Genomic DNA, 10,429 nt, shown 5'->3' with positions numbered 1-10,429 from the left:
TAATAAGTGATTATTTTGATACAAATATACAGTACACTCCAGCTTACAACTTCATACCAGCAATGGCTCCGCCAATCGACCTCGAAGCCGACCTTCAGGATGAAACCAACAACTCGGTGCTCGTGGCCGAAAGGCTACCCAACAACAGCAACGAGGCTCGAATCGAGGAACCCGAAATTCGAGCCGAAGTACCAGTAGATATCAATTCACGAATAGCTCTAGAAGCGAATCAACGTTCCGAGCAGGAAAGAAGCGTTCAGGGTGGCGCTCGACCCATAGCCCGAGACACCTACAGCGCGGGGGATATCGGTGTCAGCTTGCGTATGATTTTCGAAATGCTACAAGCCCAACAAGTAGCGATAGCTCAGTTGTAGAGCCAAACTCATATGCAAAGTGATCCTAACTCCAATCCACTTCTTCGAGAAGTAACCCCCAGAATGGAGCCCGACACAGAGAAATCGAACGAGCGAAAATCAGGAACCGCTCCGGAAATTACTAAACTACTCGAGGAACTCACAAAACGAGTCAAAGCCAACGACAAAAAATTCGAAACATATGATGCTAGGATCGATCAGATCCCAGGGGCTTCGCCCATGATGAAAGGGATGGATTCGAAGAAATTCATACAAAAGCCTTTTTCATCGAGCGCGGCCCCAAAACCGATCCCAAAAAAGTTTTGTATGCCCGTAATTCCCAAATATAACGGTACGACCGATCCTAACGAACATCTCACCTCCTATACATGTGCCATCAAAGGCAACGATTTGGAAGACGATGAGATCGAGTCCGTATTATTGAAAAAGTTCGGAGAGACCCTCGCAAAAGGAGCAATGATCTAGTATCACAACTTGCCACCGAATTTTATCAATTCTTTTACCATGTAAGCAGATTCGTTCATAAAAGCACATGTTGGTGCCATAAAGGTCGCAACGAGAAAATCGGATCTATTCAAAGTAAAACAAAGGGGTGACGAAATACTGAGGGAATTCGTATCCCTGTTTCAAATGGAACGCATGGATTTGCCACCAGTCACGGACGACTGGGCCGTACAAGCTTTCACCCAAGGGTTGAACGGACTGAGTTCGACAGCATCGCGTCGACTGAAACAAAGCTTGATCGAATACCCTGCAATAATTTGGGTGGATATACACAATCGGTATCAATCGAAAATCAGGGTTGAAGATGATCAATTGGGATTTTCGTATGAACCCACGCGTTAGAACCGCGCAACCACTAAAATTCTAAAGGAAACCAATAGAGAACAAAGGTCAAACAGAGACCGACACCAGCCGTACGTCACAGATCAGGTGAACCACGGTTCGGCACATGAGACAGTTAGGAATAACCGCAGGTATGATCGGGGGAAAATTCTCGGGGACTTATGAGCAAGAGAGGCTTTGATAAATATGTCGATCCTATAGAAGTTCCTCGATTATCGGAATATAACTTCAACATCGATACATCCGCCATTGTATCGGCTATCGGACGCATCAAAGATACCAGATGGCCTCGACCCATGCAGACCGATCCGGCCCAAAGGAATCCCAATCATATATGTGAGTATCATGGCACCCATGGTCACAAAACGGAAGAATGCAGACAATTAAGAGAGGAAGTAGCCCGCCTGTTTAACAAAGGGCACCTTAGGGAATTTTTGAGTGATAGGGCGAAGAACGATTTTAAAAACAAGGACTTCGGCAAGCAAAACGAAGAAGAAGAACCATAGCACATCATTCACATGATCATCGGCGGCGGCGATACCCCTCAGGGACCTTTGCCCAAACGCGCTAAAATGTCGATTGTGAGGGAAAAGCGATCTCGAATTCAAGATTATGCTCCCACAGGGACTTTATCGTTCAATGATGAAGATGCAGATGGAATCATCCAACCCCATAACGATGCACTGGTAATATCCGTACTCATGAATAAAATTAAAATTAAGCGTGTGTTAATTGATCCAGGTAGCTCGGCCAATATCATCAGATCGAAGGTCGTAAAACAGCTCGGCTTACAAAACCGGGTCGTATCCGCAACTTTGGTTTTAAACGGATTCAATATGGCATGCGAAACCACCAAAGGCGAGATAACCCTACCGATAAACGTCGCCGGAACAATTCAGGAAACAAAGTTTCACGTGATCGAAGGCGATATGAGATATAACGCCCTTTTCGGAAGGCCTTGGATCCACAACATGGGAGTTGTACCTTCGACCCTACACCAGGTCCTCAAATTCCCAACACCGACATGTGTCAAAATAGTATACAGAGAACAACCAGCCGCAAAGGAAATATTCTCCGTCGAGGAAGCAAAACCAACATCCTCGTCTTCGCCAGTGAATGGATCTGGTTCAAAAGGAGGGACAGTCGAAGACCGAAATGCCAAATAGCAATCAAAGATATCGGCCCCGACCCAGCCAGATAAGCAGAGCATCGAAGAAGATATGATCAGTGGATCCCTCGATCCTTCGTGACCCCCGATGACTCCGATGCCACCAAATCAACTATTGAGGAATTGGAGCAAATCATTTTGATCGATCACTGGCCCGAACGAAAGGTATACCTGGGAAGGGGTTTGAGACCCGAACTCAGGAAGAAAATCATTCGATTTCTTATCGATAACATCGATTGCTTTGCTTGGTCCCACTTAGATATAACAGGGATCCCGCCGGACATAACGACACATCGACTAAGTGTGTCCCCTAGATTCAGACCGGTGAAGCAAAAAGAAGACCCCAATCGGAGGTGAAGCACGCATTCATAAAAGATGAGGTAACCAAACTGCTCAAAATAGGATCTATTAGAGAGGTAAAATACCCCGAATGGTTATCCAATGTGGTCGTAGTGCCTAAAAAGGGAAACAAACTTAGAATGTGTATAGACTACAAAGACTTGAACAAAGCATGCCCCAAAGATTCTTATCCACTGCCCAACATCGATCACTTGATCGATGCCACGGCCGGCCACGAGATCCTTACCTTTCTCGATGCCTATTCCGAGTATAATCAAATCCAGATGAACCCCGAAGACCAGGAAAAGACTTCGTTTGTGACCAGATATGGAACATATTGTTATAACGTAATGCCCTTCGGGCTAAAAAATGCAGGAGCTACTTATCAACGCCTGGTAAATAGAATGTTCGAAGAACAAATAGGTAAATCAATGGAAGTCTATATTGATGACATGTTAGTCAAGTCCCTGCGTGCAGAGGACCATTTGTCCCATTTGCAGGAAACATTCGATATCCTGAGGAAATATAACATGAGGCTCAACCCCGAAAAATGTGCTTTCGGAGTCGGCTCGGGTAAGTACCTCGGCTTCATGGTGTCAAATCGGGGAATCGAGATTAACCCAGACAAAATCAAGGCCATTGAAGACATCACCATCATGAACAGCGTGAAAGCTGTACAAAGGTTAACAGGAAGAATAGCAGCCTTAGGCCGATTCATTTCGAGATCATCAGATCGAAGCCACAACTTTTTCTCTCTACTCAAAAAGAAGAACGACTTTGCTTGGACACCGGAATGCCAACTAGCGTTGCAAGAGCTGAAACGATATCTATCGAACCCACCACTGCTGCACACCAAAAACCGACAAAAAACTTTACCTATACTTGGCAGTATCAGAAGTCGCCATAAGCAGTGTCCTGGTTCGAGAAGAGGAAGGTACGCAATTTCCTGTTTACTACGTAAGTTGGACCTTAGGGGAAGCGGAAACTAGATATCCGCACTTGAAAAAACTGGCGCTTGCACTGGTTAGCGCCTCTAGGAAGTTAGGACCGTACTTCCAATGCCACCCCATAAGCGTATTAACCAACTACCCACTTCGTAATATTTTACATAGGCCTGAACTATCGGGCCGATTGGCCAAATGGGCCATCGAACTCAGCGGGTATGATATCGAATATCGACCTCGAACGGCCATCAAGTCTCAAATTTTAGCAGACTTCGTAGCCGATTTCACGCCGACCCTCGTACCCGAAGTCGAAAAAGAACTACTGTTAAAATCAAATTTATCGACGAAAGCATGGATCCTCTTTACGGACGGAGCTTCGAACGTAAAGGGGTCTGGGCTAGGCATAGTTTTAAAATCTCCCACGGGTAACATTATTAGGCAAGCTTTTAAAACTATCAGGTTAACTAACAACGAGGCCGAGTATGAAGCCATAATTGCAGGTCTCGAGCTAGCTAGAAATTTGGGAGCAGAGGTCGTTGAGGCCAACTGCGACTCTTTGCTAGTGGTGAGTCAAGTAAACAAAACCTTCGAAGTCCGAGAAGGCAGAATGCAAAGGTATTTGGACAAACTGCTTACCACTTTGAACCATTTCAAACAGTGGAGTCTACGACATGTTCCACGAGAACAGAATAACGAGGCCGATGCGCTTGCTAATTTGGGATCATCGGTCGAGGTGAATGGTTTGAACTCGGAAACTGTCGTTCAACTCTCAAGCTCTATAATCGAAGAAGGGCACGCCGAAATAAATTCTACTAGCTTAACTTGGGATTGGAGAAATAAGTATATTGAATACTTAAAAAATGGAAAGCTCCCTTCAGACCATAAAGAGTCCAGGACCCTTCGAACTAAAGCTGCTCGATTTACTTTGGCTGCGGACGGAACGTTATATCGAAGAACATTCGACGGACCAATGGCAGTGTGCATAGGTCCGGGGGATACCAATTACATCCTCCGGGAAGTACACGAAGGCACTTGTGGCAATCACTCCGGTGCCGACATGTTAGTTCGAAAAGTGATCAGAGCAGGGTATTATTGGATCGATATGGGCAAAGATGCAAAAGAATTTGTTCGTAAATGCGATAAATGTCAAAGGTTTGCTCCAATGATCCATCAGCCCGGAGAACAGCTTCACTCGGTCCTATCGCCATGGCCATTCATGAAATGAGGAATGGACATCGTCGGCCCCCTACCATCGACCCCAGGTAAAGCCAGATTTATTTTGTTTATGACTGACTATTTTTCTAAATGGGTTGAAGCGCAGGCATTCGAGAAAGTAAGAGAAAAAGAGGTTATCAATTTTTTGTGGGATCATATCGTATGCCGATTCGGGATACCATCCGAAATAGTATGTGATAATGGGAAGCAATTCATTGGCAGCAAAATCACAAAATTCTTCGAAGACCACAAAATAAGAAGGATACTAGTAACCTCATACCATCCCAGCGGAAACGGACAAGCCGAATAAACAAACAAAACTATTCTTCAAAACCTGAAGAAGAGATTGAACGACGCTAAGGGAAAATAGAGAGAAATCCTGCCCGAAGTCCTTTGGGCATACCGAACAACATCGAAATCCAGTACAGAGGAGACCCCATTCTCCTTAGTATATGGCTCCGAAGCATTGATACCAGTCAAAGTCGGAGAGCCTAGTCTCAGATTTCGATTCATGACGGAAGAAGCAGATAACGAGGCTATGAACACCAGCCTTGAATTATCGGACGAAGGACGAGAAGCTGCCCTCGTCCGGTTGGCCGCACAAAAGTAACGAATCGAAAGGTATTACAATCGAAGAACTAAACTTCGCCACTTCAAGCCAGGGGACTCGGCACTCGGAATCCAAACGAAGGAAAATTAGGACCAAATTGGGAAGGGCCGTACCAGGTGCTCGAGAACTTTGGGAAAGGATCGTACAGGCTCAGCATCATAAACGGCAAACAGCTATCAAGCAGTTGGAATATATCACATCTAAAATGGTACTACTGCTAAGGTCCGACCTTTCCCATATTTATTCAACTGTCCCGTACAGAAGTTCGAACGAAGAACAGAAGTATTCTTTTACTCAAAAGCACGTGTTGCACTCTTTTTTCCTTAGACCGATTTTTCCCAAAAGAGTTTTTTGCGGCAAGGTTTTTAATGAGGCAACCATCGATCGTGCTGCGCTTTCAAAACAGTATCCGAGGCTTTCAACCCTTAGCCCGAACGGCCTCGAATACCGGGGGGGCACCAGGGCCTCAAATACATCGAGTTCAGATGCAACAAAGTCTTCTCACAACAATAGAGGAAAAATTGTGAGAGCCAAAATGGTCAAAATGAATCATGCTCATATTAGATTGCCCCAAAACATATGTACAATGACTTGATATTTATTATGCAACCAGAATTAACGATCACTCGAATATTAAGCCTATGGGCTATCACATTATCTCAAGTTCGAAATAAACAAGCCTACGGGCTACTTCAATATCGAGTTCGAAATGATCACTCAAATATTAAGCCTACGGGCTACCACATTATATCGAGTTCGAAATAAACAAGCCTACGGGCTACTTCAACATCGAGTTCGAAATGATCACTCAAATATTAAGCCTACGGGCTACCACATTATCTCAAGTTCGAAATGATCACTCAAATATTAAGCCTACGGGCTACCACATTATCTCGAGTTCGAAATAAACAAGCCTACGGGCTACTTCAACATCGAGTTCGAAACGGTCACTCAAATATTAAGCCTACGGGCTACCACATTATCTCGAGTTCGAAATGATCACTCAAATATTAAGCCTACGGGCTACCACATTATCTCGAGTTCGAAATGATCACTCGAATATTAAGCCTACAGGCTTCTACATTATCTCGAGTTCGAAATAATCACTCGAATATTAAGTCCACGGGCCACTTCTGCATCGAGTTCGAAATAAACACTCAAATATTAAAGCCTACGAGCTACCGAGTTCGAACAATGACCCAATCGAATTTGAAACATTGAAAAAGCTATGTTTACTCAGAGTTTACGTTAACCACCACATTATCATCAACTCAACAAGCAAAACGTCACTCCAAATCTGATCGATCAAAATCGACCTTGGTATATATATATATATATACAAAATTGCCTACGTAATTAATTTACAGATAATGAGAATTAGACTCTAAGCTTCTGGGTCGAGGTCTTCCCCACCCTCGGACCCGCTTTTGCTACCATCATCGTTATCATCATCATCATCATCAGAAGCCAAGGCTTCAGCTTCCGCTTCAAGCTCTTTTGCCTTTCTTACCTCTTCGGTAAGATCGAAACCTCGAGCATGAATCTCCTCGAGGTTCTCCCTCCGAGATTTACACTTAACAAGTTCGGCAACCCAATGAGCTCGAGCATCGGCAATCTTCGCCGCTTCCCGGGCCTCCACCTGAGCGGCCTCAGCATCAGCTCGATATACATCAATAGACTTATCTGCCAAAAGTTTCGACGACTCAACCTCCGCCTTAGCCTCAGCAACTCTAGCAACCTCGACTGCCTCCGTAGGTCGGACTATCAAAGCCGAGGAGCTATCTTCTTCTTCTTCTTCTTCCTCCCTCAGTCGATGGACCGAGTCGATCGAAAGCGCAATGATTTTTCTCCTCACCTTTCGAGTTTTGGTCTTAGGGTGCTCCGGCCGAGAGGAAGCCCTTCGTTTCTTTTCTTTCCCCTGTTCCAGGACCGGGGGCTTGTTTCCTTCATCACCGCTCAAAGGCCGCAAAACGGCATCCCTAGTTACACCTATATACAAAGGAAAAATCAATAATGAAATGAACGCAGAATATACCTCGAGGGAAACAGGAACCAAACCTCACCATGATTCTTGGCCTCCCATCTACCTTTAGCCAAATCACGCCAAGCGCGTTCGGCATAGGATGAAGTCGAGGCTAACTTTCGAACCCAATCCTCGAGATCAGGCACAGCTTGTGGCATCCAAGGTGCAGCTGGACATCAGAAAATAATATTAACAAATACGGAAAAAGACATGAAAAGCAAACATGGATCACTTACGGTCGAAGTTCCATTTTTCAGGAAACAACATCTTTTCCTCCGGGATAAGATCACGAGTCCTCACTCGAATATATCGACCCATCCAGCCTCGATCCTTATCTTCATCGATGCTCGACATCAAAGCCTTCGATGCCCGATGATACAGCTTAATAAGTCCACGATAAATCTGAGGCCGATACAGTCATATAAGGTGGCTCAGAGAAAAATCCAACCCTCCGGCTTTGATAGAGAAGAAACGTAATAAGATGACTATACGCCATAAGAAAGGATGAATTTGGCCGAGGGTGACCTGATATCTCCTGCAGAAATCAAAAATCACGGGATCGACAGCTCCCAACGTAAAGGGATAGGTGTAAACACTTAAAAATCCCTCCACATAGGTAGTGACGCTCTCATCAGGGGAGGGGATTTATAACACAACCTCAGAACCCCAGCCGCAGTCTTTTCTGACGGCCTCGAGGTGAACCTTCGCTATAGAGCATGTATACATCGATACGTGCTCACACCGACCCAGAACTGACGAAGGGTTCTCCACCTTAAAATCAGTTTTTAAAATACACGGGCCGGGAATATAATCTTGAACGGACGGCTCGGGCGGCGCCTTATCGTCACACAGCCGCGAGGAAGAAGCTTTCTCCTTGTGAGGTACGATTTTCGAAGTTTTCGCCATTAATATGAGAAGAAAAAATCGCAAAGAAAGGTGAAAGAGGGGACAACACCGTAACTCCGGTATAAGCGGCACTAAAGCAACGAAATAAGAGAAACTAATCAAAGGGAATTTGGGAAAAGAGGAAGCATAAAAGTGGAAAAATATTATATGTGAAAACTATTTATAAGGTATGGCGATTCGTTTCTAGCGGTGGCCGACCACCGACTGACACACATTAAATGCCTCGATAAAACCAAATCGATGGGACAGCTATCACGCACGTCATAGTCAAAGCCGATAGAAACGTCATTATCGATTCGGTCAAACCTTAGGGAAATCACATCGTTTTTCGTCATCTCCTTTCCAAGAAACGAGGGGGCTATCTGTATACGGTTAAAACCGATCCTCGGTCATGAAGATCGATCGAGGATGGTATTTCAATCAAGGGGCATCTTCATGGAGACCCCGAACGAATTCCGAGATGGAGGCGTCGAGCTCGGGCGTTCGAATCGACCGAGGTAACATCGACCGATACAGGTCCCGAACATCGATGCCCAAAAGTGATCACCTAGCTCGAAACCAAGGCCGAGGTTCCGATCCGATACCGAGCTCGAGTCAGTATCGAGTTCACAGATAAAAAGCTGTTACAACCGCACCAAAGGAGAGAATCTCTGCGGGAATTAAGGAGGAGACACACCATCATGGGTCCTCCACTAGTAATATTTATTCCATCATGTTGCTATAGATAAAGTAGTGATCCTTGGCTATAAAAGAAAAGATAGTTTGTAATAGAAGGCACTTTTTGGGCTGGGGATTAAGAATTCATTGTGTTTATCCTTCTTAAGTTCACTAAATATCTTTGTTCATCATCTTCTATTTTTGCACCATAAATACGTGTATTGTTATTTTCAGATCAAAGGAATCTACTTGCCCTTAGAACCATACATAAATTCAACATTATCCGATTTTTCGGGTAAACAATGTCATAGCGTTATTGATTGTATTTCATGTCTTCAAAAAATGAAATATGTAACTTTTCTGTCATATTCTAAATAGAGGGAGCCTGTTAGGTTGAGCTCGGGATAGACCCAAAAGGCCGAAACACCAACAAAATGATTTTTAATTATTTGAAGTACAATTCGTTTGAACATATCTTGATATTATTTTGTCTAGCTTGAGAATTTATGTCACGTTTTCGAATACAACTAAAGTAAACTTATAGATTCAAGCTCGTAATGCTTAGGGAAGATGGAATTTATATAGAGTGAGTAGAATGTGTTGAATATACATGAAATTCTATCATTTTATAAATTGTATATGAAATGTTTCAATGTATACTGATTCGAAGTATGTTATGTTACGTGCCTTGTTTCGTGGTCGTAGCTCATGACTCTTTGTCCTTCATTTCGACTCCATCGGCCACCTTTTGTCTTTCAATGCATTAATTTGTCACTTTGTTAACTTTCCCTTGTTTGATGACCCATTTTTTATGTTCTTTATCTCACTCGAGGCAAGTTTCATAAAGATACCATTCTGCCAACTTATTGCACTTAGTTTTAAAATTTCATTTTCATCAAAATTAGTTATATTAAATTCCAAAAAATGATAATTTATCTCAAATGGTTGCTAAAGAAAGAAAGAAAGTAAAAAGTTATGCCTCAAGTTTTTTATTTCCTCATCTTAACTGTACCATCGACTTCTATATTGGGTAACTAAATTTTGCTCAATAAACATAAAGCAATAGAAAATAAAAGTATATAGTAATATATACATATTTTAGGAGAGCGAATACAAAAGATTAAAAGTTCCACTATAATGTCATGATCCTTTTAATCCTTTTTTGATTGCTTAGGGTAGCTATTCGAGTATAACCAAAATAAAATTGTGATAATTTTCATCACTATTGAAATAAAAATATTACAATATAAGAACAATGACATATATCGTTAAAAATGCCTAAAATCCATATTTATAAAGCAAAAATATAAGCACACTCAAACTACTATTTTTGTTAGTACCATATAG

Source organism: Nicotiana tomentosiformis, chromosome 8 (assembly GCF_000390325.3).
Source record: "Nicotiana tomentosiformis chromosome 8, ASM39032v3, whole genome shotgun sequence".
NCBI classification, from domain to species: domain Eukaryota; kingdom Viridiplantae; phylum Streptophyta; class Magnoliopsida; order Solanales; family Solanaceae; genus Nicotiana; species Nicotiana tomentosiformis.
Note: the sequence above shows the minus strand (reverse complement) of the source record.